Consider the following 15,641-nt stretch of genomic DNA (forward strand, 5'->3'; position numbering starts at 1 on the left):
CACTTCTAGTTCTTTCTCATCCTTGGGAAAGTGTTTCCATGGACTTTGTTGGGGGATTGCCAAAATCTAGAAAATGTCATGACTATTTATATGTTATTGTAGACAGGTATAGCGAAATGTGTATTTTAATACCTTGTAACAAGCAGATTACAACTGAACAAACAACAAAGTTGTTCTTTCAGCATGTATGGGTTCATTTTGGGTTACTCACTTCTATTGTCTCTGATCGAGATTCCCGATTTGTTGGGAAGTTTTGGTCTAGTCTATGGGAGTTGATGGACATCAGATTGAAAAAGAGCACAACTCTTCATCCACAGATGGTCAAACAGAGGTGGTCAACAGGACAATGATCCAGTTGCTCAAAGGCTATTGCAGCAAGCATCCCAAGCTTTGGGATGAACATGTGTTATGTGCAACATGCTTACAGCCGTGCTAAACATTCTTCTACACAAAGATCTCCTTTTGAGACTTGTTTTGGTTTTACACCAAGGTGTCCCTTGGATTTTGTCTTTAGTAAAGACATAGCAGTTAATGGACACAGTGATGTGGACAAAGCAACCAAGTTCATTGAACAGATCCAAGAAATTCACCAGGCAGTGGAAGAATAGCTGGAAAAGAGCCAAGCCAAGTACAAGGCAAGGCAAGGCATGATAAGCATCGAATTGAGCATAGCTTCCAAGTTGGTGATCAAGTCTGGCTGTACATTAGCAAAGACAAAATGCAAGGTGAAGGTAAGAAGCTGAAGCCAATAAGGTATGGGCCTTTCAAGATTCTTGAGAAAATTGGTGAGAACACTTTTCGCCTTGATTTGCCAGCTTATATGCACATCTATTCAGTAGTTAATGCAGAGAACTTGAGACTATTTGAACCTTCATTGATTGAAGATCCCGAAGAGCAAAGTCAGTTGCCTTCTATTGATGATCTGTTACCTGAATATCTCAATGAGTTGCAGGAAGATATAGTTCTGGACAGGAAGGTGAGAATTACGTAAGAGGGGATGTTGAGTACCTCAGAATTGGACTCAAAGGTTCAAAACCAAGCAGTGTAAGATGGATAGAGATTGGACAAGTGAGGAAGCTGTATCCTCACTTGATTGATGCTTAAGAACCAACTTTTGGTGGTCCAAAAGCCTTTTTCAGTGGGAAGGCGTGATCCAAATGGATCCTAGAAAACCCTGTAAGTCTTCAAAACCCAAAAACTTTCGCATAAGAAGAAGTGTTAGAACAGTCGGATAACACTATCAGGAGGCAAAAACATCAGTGAAAACAGGCTTATCGGAGGCTTAAAACAACTTTGTCTCAGAGCTGTCGGATCTGGCCGATCAATGGTCTAGATCCGATCGAAAAATCGCAATCGGCGGTGGCAAAGGGAAGCTATTGGCGAAGACCACATAGAATATGCGACAATGATCAGCGGAGTCAACGAGGACCGTCGATCAAGCGCACAGATCGACGGCCCAAGTTGCATCGCAGTATCACTATCGGCAAATGCAAAGGAGCGCTTACAACGGCCCGGGGTATGTGCGATATGCGATTGCGATCAATCACATCGCAATATCACGTCGGCACATTTCAATGGAGTGGGGCTGATAATAATGATGACAGTGATACCCAGACCCGATAAGATTATAGACGATATTCTATATATTTTGAAATCCGGAAAGCAACAATTTCGTTTGTATTTCACATTTCCGCCAAATGAATGGATTATAAAGGAAATGCGCCCAATGCGATATTACGGACCCAAAAGGGTTTATTAATATTGGTGAATACTATTTCAAGTCCGATATGAGTAGGATTTCATGTTTTAATGTATTTTTTTATATAAAAGGGAAATCACAAAACAGGTAGGATTTCGGGAGGGCCAAAGGCGGTAAGTGATTTGGGCTGGGTTCCGCCCAATCCCATACAATGGCTGCCACGTGTCCAGGCTGAGGAGAGAGAAAACCACCCTTATCGGGTAGTTAAACCTTGTACGAAAGGGCCGCTCGAAATGAACCATAGCTGTTGGATTTGGATCTCCCAGATCAACAGTGGAGATGTGATGTCGGTATACAGGCGGACCCAATAGGAGCATAAGGTGGATTTGTTGATATTTGAAGTCCGATAAACAGTGTTTGGCAGACTTCTCCTGTGTTTGAACGTATTTCTCTGTGTAAACAGACAACGACGATTTTGAAGGATTTCAAAGGCCCGATGACCATTCCGTTACAGTACAGGTGGCCACCATCCTTGAAAGCGTTTAGCAATGATTGCTAATGCTCAGAAAAGGATCTGAGCGAACAGAGGTCAAGAAGCCAGATAGCCCGAGAAGGTGAAATGAACAGACAGCGCCGATTGACTTTAAAGCCACAGACAGAGAGCAAACAGGGCAAGGCAGTACTGAGACAGAGCAACAGAGATAAAGAGTCAGTGAGGAGAGTCTTTGTACTTAGAAGAGACTTGGCGGATCCAAGTAAAACCTTATTGTTTTGTATCTGTTGTGTGAGGTTCAATTTGAGCTCACTATTGTAAAATTCTGTTTTGAAGACATAATAGAGAGGTGTAAGGACTGTACAGAATTTGATTTAAGGACTGTACATAATTTAACATCCATTGTAAAGAAAGTAAAGGATTTCTGAAAAAAACATCATGAACCTGAGATAAAATTACATAAAATTTTACAAATCTAACTGACAGAATTGATGAGAGCACCTACTTGTATTCCTTCGGTTGATGATGCCTCAAGCTGCTCTCGCTTCTGTTACCAAAAGATCGAAACCTCAAGCTGCTCCCGCTTCTGTTACCAAAAGACCGAAACCACCCAGCCAAACTGAGCATAACCTCGATACTCAGTCCAGTAAGCTTCTCAATTGAGGCAAATTGTTCCCCCGTGCCCAGAAACCTCAGAACAACAAGGCTCTCCTTCTGTTGGTAACTCCGATTTATAAATTTCGCCCCTCTTCAGTATGTCTCTTTCCTTGGTTCTTTCTTCTGCTCTTGATGCCCCTCCAAAATTGTTCCCTGCCCCCCCCATATGTTGTTTCTTGGCGGTGGCTGCCCCCTCCACCAGCAACCCACCGCTTCTCCTTATGGTGACACCCTTCCCATGTCACGTGATATGTATTTCTTTTTAAAGGTATATTGATACGTATTATGAGTTTTGGTTTAATATTATTTTTTGTTTTTTTTTAATATAAAGGTCCTAGGTTCATACTAGATACCTTATCTTTAAGTTATTATTATCATTTTATTAATTTATTAATATTCTAAGATATATAATTATATAACCATCTTTTAAGATTAGCTTAATTTTTAGCATCTATCTCTTTATAATTATTTTTACGTTATACATTTTAAATTTATATCATTGGTATTTGCCCATTAATCATGACGCATTAAGCAATATGGATGTTGATGGGTGAATATAACTTCTATTTGAAGGAGTGTCATGATATTTAATACTTATAGTTAATTTAGTATATAAATACTAGTGCGGTGCATGCGATACATGCATATGTAGCTATCATATGCATGCATCGTATGCATGCTAATATTCTTGTGTTCTCTATATTATAGATAGGTCGTTACATGCACCCCCCTTCAGAAAACTTTGTCCCGAAGTTAAAGTTTTTATCTTATATGAATACTGATAATAGCAATTAGTACATTCTTCTTAATATTGTGTATCGAGGTTAAATTATTACTTAATGTGAGGACACTATAAAATTGTTGTTTTGAATACTTATAGGTTTATAACTTTAATGATCATGCCTTACTTCAATCAGATTCCCAAGCTATTACAAAATTATCCTATCCTTCCTAATCTCTTCCGCCCCCATCCTATCTGTCCTCTACTGGAGTATGCCATGGCGTCAGTTATACTGACCTAACCATTCATAAACTCTAAGGATGGCAACGTATAAAATTGGTGTTTTGAATACTTCTAGGTTTATAACTTCAATGATCATGAAGTACTTCAATCAGGTTCCCAAGCTATTACAAAATCATCCTGTCCTTCCTAATCTCTTCCGCCCCCATCTTATCTGTCCTCTACTAGAATATGCCATGGCGTCAGTTATACTGACCTAACCATTCATAAACTCTAAGGATCGCAGCGTTGGCTATACCGACCTGATTCCCAATAGGCATCCGACAACCATCATCACACGTCTAGGGGAGCGTGACAGGGAGCATTATTCGCACAGTCCTCCCATGACCCCAGGGTTCAGAGGATAAACGATGGGCAACACCTCCACCTCTCCTAGTAAAATCAGGGTACTATCATGGAATCTCTTTGAGCCTTAATTGTTCGGAAGTTTCTGTCATCACGTGGTCATTTGGTAATGGATATTATCTGCAATCATTAACACTTGTCCATGCATTTATAAAATGTGCATTAACATATTAAAAAACAAATAGCTTATGTATAATTCATACATGTCAACTACAGTATAACATACTTTGCCATATTCTATTCATGTCATTAGCTTTCATATTAAAATATAATCATTCTTTGATTTCTATCTCATCAATCATATTGATATGCATAAATGAAATAAAATTATAATATCTTAATTTTCATCAGCAGCAAAATTACTCAAATATTTAAACTTTACCCTGATAACTATAATTGAGTAAGATTAATAAAACAGATATCATGTCATAAAAATTCATGTTTATATATGGTCATTCTAAAATGGTTTTGAGTTTCTGATTTAAAGTAAAGTAAATATATACAAAACATGGTTAAAAGTTCTTCAAAATTGACACAAGTTGGGGTATTTTTGACATATGATCTCCATATCTTCCCAAGTAACTGATCCAGGACTATACTTGTCCCATTGGACCTTAACTTGGTCTACCAGATGATTCCTGTGCTGTCGAACTCTACGTTCCAGTATATGTAATGGTTCGACCGATATGATTCCTTCGTCTGATACCTGCAGTTCCTTCCATTGAAGGTTATGAGATTGGTTAGCTATGTAATGTCTTAATACAGATATATGAAATACATTATGAACTCTATGCAAGTGAGGTGGCAGTGCAAGACGATAGGTGACAGGTCCAACTCTTTCCATGACTTTAAATGGTCCAATAAATTGGGGTGATAACTTTGTCCCTTTTTCAAATCGAATAGTACTTTTATTCGGTTTGATGTGGATGAAAACCTGATCTCCTACCTCATACTTCTTATCAGTTCTGTGAGCATCAACATAACTCTTTTGTCTATCCTGTGCTTCTTTTAACCGCTGTCTAATTTGTTTTACCTACTCTTCCATTTCATGTATTAATTTTGGCCCTACTATCACTCGATCTTCTAACTTGTCCCAACTTAACAGTGTTGTACAAGGTCTGCCGTATAATGCTTCAAATGGAGGTATTTCGATTGAGCAGTGGTAACTATTATTGTATGCAAATTCGACTAAGGATAAGTACTTTTCCCAGTGTGATTGCTGATCCATAACATACTTTCTCAACATATCTTCAAATACTTGATTTACCCTTTCTGTTTGCCCATCAGTTTCAGGATGATAAGCTGTGCTTAAATTTAATTGAGTTCCTAAGGTTGACTGCATGCAAGTCCAGAATCTTGAAGTGAATCGCGAATCTCTATCTGATATAATTTTCTTAGGTATTCCATGAAATCTGATAATTTCATTTATGAATACTCGTGCTACGTCAGCAACTTCGTAAGTATCTCTTACGGGAATGAAATGGGCGCTTTTCGTTAATTTATCCACTACTCCCAGAATGACATTGTGCCTTTGAGAAGTAAGAGGTAGCTCAGTGATAAAATCCCATAGAAATAATCTCCCATTTGGTCATAGAAATGTCGCGAGGTTTCAAGAGACCCGCTGGATGACAATGATCTGCTTTTACTTGTTGACATTCCAAACATCTTGCAATGAATTGAACGATATCACGTTTCATGCCCGACCAGAAGAAGGGTTTCTTGGTATCCGTATATATTTTCTTTACTCCAGGATGTGCACAATATACTGCTCTGTGGGCTTCTTTAAGGATGGTGTCTCGAAGATCCCTATTATCAGGGATATACATCCTTCCATGAAATCATAAGATTCCATCATCTTCTAGTTCATATCCTTCAAATTTAGATTCTTTTGGCTTTTTACTTTCAAGACTAGATCTTACCTTTAAATACCAACTATTTGTTATGAGATGTTCTAGTACTCATTGCCTTAAGTCTACTTTGATAGGTATGAGGGAGAATATCTGTGGTCTTTTGCTTAAAGCATCTGCTACTGCATTTTCTTTTCTTTTAATATATTATGATATTTCAAAGTCATATTCACTTAGGAATTCACTCCATCGTCTTTGTCTAGCATTCAAGTCTCTTTGGGTGAACAAATATTGTAGACTTTGATGGTCGCTTTTAAGCATAAAACTTCGTCCCACTAGATAATGTTTCCAAATCTTTAAAGCTAGTACCACAGCGGCTAACTCTAAATCGTGAGTAGCATAGAGTTCTTCATGAGGCTTTAACTTTCTGGAGACATATGCTATTACTTCTCTATCCTGCACCTAATCCATGTTTGGATGCATCAGTACATACCGTAAAATCTTTGTCCATATCAGGGACTCTTGAGATTGGTGCACTGGTCAGTAGTCTTTTGAGTTTAGAGAATGCTTTATTACATTCCTCAGTCCATTCATATTTAACACCTTTATGTTGAAGAGTTGTAATCGGCTTTGCAATTTTGGAGAATCCTTCCACAAATCTTCGGTAGTAACCGGATAAACCCATAAAGCTTCGTACTTCATGTGTGTTTTTCGGTATTGGCCATTCCATGATTGCTTTTACCTTCTCAGGGTCTACTGAGATCCCTTCACCTGATATGATATGACCTAAGTAATGAATCTTTTCCTGAAAGAACAAACACTTGGATAACTTTCCATACCACTGGTGTTTTCTGAGGCAGGATAATATTATCCGTAAATGGCCTTCATGCTCTTTCTCATTCTTAAAATAGATGAGTATATCATCTAAAAAAACTCGTTCAAATTGATAAAGATATTTGCGGAAACACTGTTCATAAGATTCATGAACACTGCTGGTGCATTATTCAATCCAAATGGTACCACATTAAATTCATAATGTCCAAAGCGTGTCTGGAATGCAGTCTTAGAAATATTGCTTTCAGAAATCCTTAGCTAATGATAGCCTGATCGAAGATCAATTTTTGAAAAGACAACAACTCCTTTCATTTGATCGAAGAGATTATCAATTCGAGGCATAGGATATCGATTCTTTACTGTAGCTCGATTCAAGTCTCGATAATCTATGCATAATCTTAAGGATCCATCTTTCTTCTTGACAAAAATTACAGGAGCACCCCAAGGTGATATACTGGGTCGAATATGTCCTATATCCAATAGTTCCTTCAATTGAATTTGTAATTCTTGAAGTTCTGGAGCTGTCATTCTATAAGGTGTTTTAGAGATTGGTTGAGTACCAGGTTTCAATTCTATTGTGAGATCTAGCTCTCTTTCAGGGGGTAATCCTGGTAGTTCCTTTGGAAATACATCCGGAAATTTGGCTAACACCGGATATTGTTCTAAGGATGGTCATTTTTCTTTACATACTTCTTGAATTACATATGTCTGACAACCTTTTCTTAGGCAACACTTCATTTTCATTGATGATATGTAGCGTAAAGATACTTTTCTCTTGATTCCTTGAATTTGGATCGCTTCTCCTTCATCATTTATATCTAGAATTCTTTTTCCATAGCAGTGTACCCAAGCTTGATGAGCTTCTAGCCAATCCATACCTATGATAAAATCATAAGTCCCTAAGGTTGTGACATAAACCTTCAATTTAGTCAAATAGACCTCTAGGTCAATTCTGCATTGATCCACATTTAAGCCTACAGATTGGAGTTCTCCTGAGGCCATTTCTACCTGTCTGAAATCATTTTGTCTGCGAGCTGCCAACCCACATTTGTTTAATGCATATGACGAAATGAAACTATCTGTGGCACCAATATCAAATAAGATTTTGAGTTTTATACCATCAATAATACCTGAAGATTCCACTACAGTGGATTGATGTGCCGCTTGATTGTTGTTGACTAATGCATGAATTCTATGATTGCCTTGGGTATTTGGTATTGGTTCCTTTCCAGTCCTATGCAATATACTTGATGAAGTTTCTGGACAATCACGTTAAAAATGCGTTCCACTTCCTCCACATCCCCAACAATTAACCGGAGTCGGTCCTCTTGAATCATATTGTGAATTTCTAGATAAAGAGCTTCGTCCTCTCATGTTGCTTCCTCTTGAGTTTCTTCCTTTATTAGCAGTTCCACGGGATTTCCATGGACTTGTGTTTGATGATTCAGCGGCTATAGTATTAACTGCCATGGGAGCTCTTGTTCCTACATTTCTTGGGGTAAATCTATTACCATAAGGTGGTCTTGAGCTACCTCCCCTGAAGAAATTTCGGGGAGTCTTTCCTAAAAACCCTGATTGTAAAGGTTCTGCTGGCCTGGCATTCTTTTTGATTCCTAGATGTTCTTCTGCATAACGGCCACATTCTACCGCCTCAGCTACTGATGATGGTTTCCACATCCTTACCAAGGCCCTGATGCGAGGATTTAACCCAAATATGAAGCATTCAGCCTGACGTTCATCAAAATCTAAGTAGTGAATGTATTTCACAAGCTCCATAAACCTTATCTCGTATTCCTCCACTATTTTATTACCTTGAACTAATGTATGAAAGGCTCCGGCTTGTTGTTCTTGAAAATATGGAGGTAAATACTTCGCGCGGAATCTTTCCTCGAACAATTCCCAAGGGACATTATCTGTTGTGAGGTGTAGTTGTTTTTTCAGATTTCCCCACCAAATCAAGGCACTTTCCTTTAATTGAAATACAACAATTTTTGTTTTTGCAGAAGAAGAGTATTCTCTTAATTTAAAACATTTGTTTATTCCTTCTAACCATGCGTCAACACGTTCTCCAACTCAACCTCTTGAAAATTCTGGGAGTTTAATTTTCTGAAGCTCCCTAGAAATATCTTCCTTTGATCTTTTATACTCAAAATTCTTTGGTTCCACTGAATTGGTTGCTAAGGGTTGAGGTTCTTCTTTGGTCTTAGCCATTGTTGACCCTTTTAATGTTTCCAATAAGGCTTCCAATGAGTTCATTATCATAGTCAACTCCGGTGCTGGAGCGATCAGTATTGATGATGGTCTTGATGGAGGCGATGATGATGGTGGTGGCGATGGAAATGGTGATGACGATGGTGGTGGCATTAATGATGGTGATGCTGCCCGATCACGTTGTCGTCGCTCATATGTCCTTACCATCGTAATGTTCCTGTATACATAATAAAATTTGTAAAAATTTGAGGTATACATTTGGATTTAACATATAGTTTTGCAATTTCACATTTACAAACGGGTATAGTTTTTTTTGCTATTTTTACCTGCGAGGCAGGTCTTATTGGTACTGAGGTCAAGGAGGGTGGTCTCGCGACCTCCTTGTTCTAATGCAGGGAATCCTATCTTAATGCATAACAATACTTTTCTAATGCATGAGTCTTTATAAATCCTCTTTTAACATTGTAACATAACCTAATTATGTAATATAATCATTTTATTATTAGTGGACTAATTTTAATCTATTTTCTTTTAAATGTAATATTTATAGTAAACGATATAGATAATATCATTACTTTACATCACTGATTAATTTAAACAGTTTTTTTTTAAATGACAAAAATCACATTAATATATATAACCGAATTTAAATTATGAAAATAACATATAATAATTTAATGTGACGACAATGACACAATAATTCTATTAATAATATTAACTAAATAATTAAAAACTTCAATCATTTTAAAACCAAATAAAGCCCTTAAAAATATGACTTAAAATTATCAAAACCATTTTGTTAAGCACTCACTATCATTCTAAAGTCAAAACACTTCACATTCTAAAAACTACACTTTGATACAAAATAATAAAAATCTCGCTGATTTGGTTTTAACTCTAAGATCACTGTATTAAATAATATTTTCAATATTATATATATATATATATATAAAAATTTAAATTAAAGTCAAAAAAATTAAATACATGATACTATTTGTAAGACTTTGAGTCATTATTGCAGAAATGTAAAGCTCTAAAACATAATATGTGTTTTTTTTCAAATCTGCTTGCAGCTTAAATGACTTAACCAACATTCATATAACTAAATTACTCAGTTTGGTATGGAGTACCTACCTGTATTCCTGCGGTTGATGATGCCCCAAGTTGCTCCTGCTTTTGTTACCAAAAGACCGAAACCACCCAGCCAAATTGAGCATAACCTCGATACTCAGTCTAGTAAGCTTCTTAATTGAAGTAGACTGTTCCCCCATGCCCAGAAACTTTAGAACAAGCAAGGCTCAATTGTTCCTAATGATAAACTCTGTGTACAGATTTTCCTCTTGTTTCTCCTCCCCCTCTTTAGCTTCGGCCTCTCCTTATGTACTGTTCCTTGGCGGTGGTTGCTCTCTCCACCAGCGAGCCCACCGCTTTCTCAACAACACCTCCTCAATGTAACGTGAGTCTTATCTTTCTTTTATAGATATATTGACATGTGTGTTTTTGTTTTGATTAAAGATTTTATTTGTTTAATTAAAATGTCCTAAGTTCATACATAGGAACTTTATTTTGGTTTAATTTATCCTTTTAATAATTTATTAATATACTTTATTAAAATTCTGGGATAGATAATTATATAACATTTTTTAAGAATTCACTTAATTTTTACATCTATTTCTTTTATAACCCTTTTACTTTATACTTTTTAACTTAATATCATTGGTAATTGCTCATTAATCAAGATGCATTAAGTAATATGTGCGCTGATGGGTGAATGTGACTTTTCTATTTGAAGGAGTGTCAGGATATTTAATATTTTAGTTAATTTAGAATATAGTTACTAGTGCGGTGCATGCGATACATGCATATGTAGCTATTGTATGCATGCTAATATTCTTGTGCTCTCTATATTAATGATGGGTCATTACATACACCCCTCCTTAAGAAAACTTCGTCCCGAAGTTAGAGTTTTTATCATATATTAATATTTATAATAGCAATTAGTACATTCTTGTTCAGATTGTGTATTGAGGTTAAATTCTTACTTAATGTGAGGGCACTATAAAATTGGTGTTTTGAATACTTTTAGGTTTATAACTTTAATGATCATGTTTTACTTCATTAGGTTCCCCAGGCTATCACAAAATCATCTTATCCTTCCTATCTCTTCTGCTCCTATCCTATCCGTCCTCTACTGGAGTATGCCATGGTGTCAGTTTATTGACCTAACCATTCATAAACTCCAAGGATGACAGCGTCGGCTATACTGACCTAATCCCTAGTAGGCATCCGACAGTCATCATCACACGTCTAGGGGAGCGTGACTCGCATAATTCTCCCATGACTCCAGGGTTCGGAGGATAAACAGTGGGCAACACCTCCACCCCTCCCAGTAGAATCAGGGTTAATACCCTATCATGGAATCTCTTTGAGCCTTAATTTGATTTCTATCTCATCAATCATATTGATATGCATAAATGAAACAAAATTATAATATCTTAATTTTTATCAGGAGCAAAATTACTTCAATATTTAAACTTTACCCTGATAACTATAATTGAGTAAGATCAATAACATATTCCGTCCTGGTATCCATGTACTAGCGGAATTAAACAAATATCATGTCATAAAAGTTCATGTTTATATATGGTCATTCTAAAATGGTTCTGAGTTTTTGATTTAAAGTAAAGTAAATATATACAAAACATGGTTTAAAGTTCTTCAAAATTGACACAAGTTGGGGTATTTTTGATATATGATCTCTGTATCTTTCCAAGTAGTTGATTCAGGACTATACTTGTCCCACTGGACCTTAACTTGGTCTACTAGACGATTCCTGAGCTGTCAAACCCTATGTTCCAGTATACGTAATGGTTTGACCGATATGATTCCTTTGTTTGATACTTGCAGTTCCTTCCATTGAAGGTTATGAGATTGGTCAGCTATGTAATGCCTTAATACAAATATATGAAATACATTATGAACTTTATGCAAGTGAGGTGGCAGTGCAGGACGATAGGTGACAGGTCCAACTCTTTCCATGACTTTAAGTGGTCCAATAAATCGAGGTGATATCTTTGCCCCTTTTCCAAATCGAATAGTACTTTTATTCGGTTTGATGCGGATGAAAACCTGATCCCCTACCTCATACCTCCTATTAGTTCCATGAGCATCAACATAACTCTTTTGTCTATTCTATGCTTCTTTTAACCGTTTTCTAATTTGTTTTACCTGCTCCTCCATTTTTAGGATTAATTCTGGCCCTACTATCACCCGATCTTCTAACCTGTCCCAACTTAACGGTGTTCTGCAAGATTTGTCGTACATGCTTCAAATGGGGTATTCTAATTGAACTGTGGTAATTGTTATTGTTTGCAAATTCGACTAAGGGCGAGTACTTTTCCCCAGTGTGTTTGTTGGTCCATAACATACATTCTCAACTTGTCATCCTGAGACTGATGGACAAATAGAAAGGGTGAACTAAGTACTTGAATTACTTAATGCATCATGATTAATGAGCAATTACCAATGATATTAAGTTAAGAAGTATTAAGTAAAAGGGTTATAAAAGAAATAGATGTAAAAAATTAAGTGAATTCTTAAAAAAGGTTATATAATTATCTATCCTAGAATTTTAATAAAGTATATTAATAAATTATTAAAAGGATAAATTAAACCAAAATAAAGTTCCTATGTATGAACTTAGGACATTTTAATTAAACAAATAAAATCTTTAATCAAGACAAAAAACACACATGTCAATATATCTTTAAAAGAAAGATAAGACTCACGTTACATTCAAGAGGTGTCGTTGAGAAAGGAAGCGGTGGGCTCGTTAATGGAGAGAGCAACCACTGCCAAGGAACAGTACATAAGGAGAGGCCAAAGCTGAAAACAGGGGAGGAGAAACAGGAGGAAAATTTGTAGACAGAGTTTATCATCAGGAACAATTGAGCCTTGCTTGTTTTGAAGTTTCTGGGCACGGGGGAACAATTTGCATCAATTAAGAAGCATACTGGACTGAGTATCTAGGTTGTACTCGGTTTGGCTGGGTGGTTTCGGTCTTTTGGTAACGGGAGCAAACTAGAGAAGTTTTAAAGCATCTTCATCCGCAGCAGATCAGGTAAGTACTTCTCATCAAGTCAATCAATTAGATATACGAAGTTTTGTATAGATTTAGAACAAGTTCATAAGGTTTCATACTCTATTCAGGATAGATGGCTCTTTAAAACTCCTTTACAATCTTTACAGTTTTAGTCACTCTTTATAGTTTCAGTAATGGCTCTTTAAATTAGTTCGGCTCTTGTACTATTAAAACATTAATTTTAATTAAATAAAACTAAATAAATGAAAATCCTTTCAGCGCCAGCCCCAAATATTTAACATCCACTATTCTTCCATTGTCTTCGTGATCATGCTTATAATCCGCATCACTAAATGGAGCCCACATGCACCTTCGACAAGTCCGGTTGTCGTCTATTACCTCCCTTGTTGTTCATTATAATGCTACCATTTATGTAGGAAAAGTTACATTAATATGCTAAAATGTTTATGGATCCAAAGGTTCATCATTGAAGTTAATTTGGAGTTGTCCTTAAACGGTATTTATATTTGTAGATACTAAAAACAGTGACCCGATCTCTCATTATAAAACATTTTTTGATTCATTTATATGATGGCTTTATATTATGTATTATAGTCTTTAATGTAAGAGCCCACAGAGTATCCATACCCTTACGCGTCGATAAGCTATAAAACTCATGCCATATCCTAGCACGTGGTTGATTAACTGGGTGGGTGTCGGATATAAGCCTGGCCTCGTGTTTACCTCTAAACTTTAAAGTCCGATCAAGGTTCTATAGTACGCTACGACTCAATTTCTGACTTTTGTGTGCATTCGCTCTGAGGATCTATAGTACTAAAGCCTTCAATTTATGCTGGTGATCTATTTGTGGTGGCAATGGGGTCTATTGGCATTGCAGAGGTTGCGACTGCCCTGTGGCGGTGACGGTGTGCATTATGACGAGAGGTGTGTGGTCTTGCAGGTAGTGCCGTTACGTCAAAAGCTGGGCAGTGGTCGGTGGCTATAGCAGCGACTGGTTGTCGACCTATGGATTGTAGCCAAGCAACTTGTTGGCTGCGTTTTGGTATTATATATATATATATATGGTTATAATCTTCCTTTAGTTTATGCCCTAAGAAAGCTTTTGCGCAGGCGAGAGAATTTTTTTCAAACACCAGAAGATTCCCAATGACATTGGTCAACGTCGGGCTGCAATTGTCGGGGTTTTGCCGGAGGCAATTGGCACATTTCAGTTGTCTCCGCCAACATGGGAATCTGCTATAATTAGCAACACTCTCATATTTTTGGCGGGTTCTCCATTACTTTTCGATGGTCTCACGACTCCTGGCATTGGGGCCGCGTTCCTGCTGGGGAGCTTATCATGGAGGGCATTTGGAAGCAGAGTTTTTTGTTGTTGTTGTCGTTATTTATTATTGGTACAGGAGCTACAAAATTGAAGCTAAAACAGAAAGAGGCTGAAGGAGTTGCAGAGAAAAGGAAAGGAAGACGAGGGCCAAGCAGTGTTTTTAGTTCTGGAGTTGCTGGATGCTTATGTGCTTTAGGCTCCATTTTTGGGTTAGGTGGGATAGCATTTAGAAATCTTTGGCAGCTGGGATTTGTTGCAAGTTTTTGCACAAAGCTTAGTGATACAGTTTCCAGTGAGATTGAGAAGGCCTATGGTAAAACAATGACAGGGAAGTCGCTGAGCAACTAACAAAAGCTATGAAAGTTCATCTAACTGAAGTCCTAAACAGACAATGAGTGCTGTAAAATTAATTATATGTGTTCCTGGGTGAATGATTTAAATGGCTTTAGCACAACCTTATTTCAATAAATTTAAATCCTTAACAGACTTAACAGGTCTGAGAGTTTGAACTGCCTCTGATACCAGATGTAAGGACTATACAGAATTTGATTTAAGGACTGTACAAAATTTAACAGCCATTGTAAAGACACTAAAGGATTTCTGAAAAAAACATCATGAACCTGTGATAAAATTACATAAAATTTTACAAATCTAACTGACAGAATTGATGAGAGTACCTACCTGTATTCCTATGGTTGATGATGCCTCAAGCTGCTCCCGCTTCTGTTACCAAAAGACCGAAACCACCCAGCCAAACTGAGCATAACCTCGATACTCAGTCCAGTAAGCTTCTCAATTGAAGCAGACTGTTCCCCCGTGCCCAGAAACCTCAGAACAACAAGGCTCTCCTTCTGTTGGTAACTCGGTTTATAAATTTCGCCCCTCTTCAGTATGTCTCTTCCCTTGGTTCTTTCTTCTGCTCTCGATGCCCCTCCAAAATTGTTCCCTGCCCCCTATATGTTGTTTCTTGGCGGTGGCTGCCCCCTCCACCAGCAACCCACCGCTTCTCCTTATGGTGACACCCTTCCCATGTCACGTGATATGTATTTCTTTTTAAAGGTATATTGATACGTATTATGAGTTTTGGTTTAATATTCTTTTTTGTTTG

General features: G+C 37.2%; 1 protein-coding gene and 1 pseudogene across 3 annotated transcripts in view; both read left to right on the forward strand.

Moving 5' to 3' along the window:
* LOC149217999 (protein VTE6, chloroplastic-like) overlaps positions 1-14,881 on the forward strand; it is a 33,428-nt pseudogene extending 18,547 nt beyond the window's left edge.
* LOC149217998 (PHD finger protein ING1-like) overlaps positions 1-15,641 on the forward strand; it is a 280,739-nt gene that overhangs the window by 213,223 nt on the left and 51,875 nt on the right. The window lies entirely within an intron of this gene.

The sequence above is a fragment of the Pinus tabuliformis genome, chromosome Q, assembly GCF_031772625.1.
Source record: "Pinus tabuliformis cultivar Carrire ecotype Pingquan chromosome Q, CPIR1, whole genome shotgun sequence".
Taxonomy (NCBI): domain Eukaryota; kingdom Viridiplantae; phylum Streptophyta; class Pinopsida; order Pinales; family Pinaceae; genus Pinus; species Pinus tabuliformis.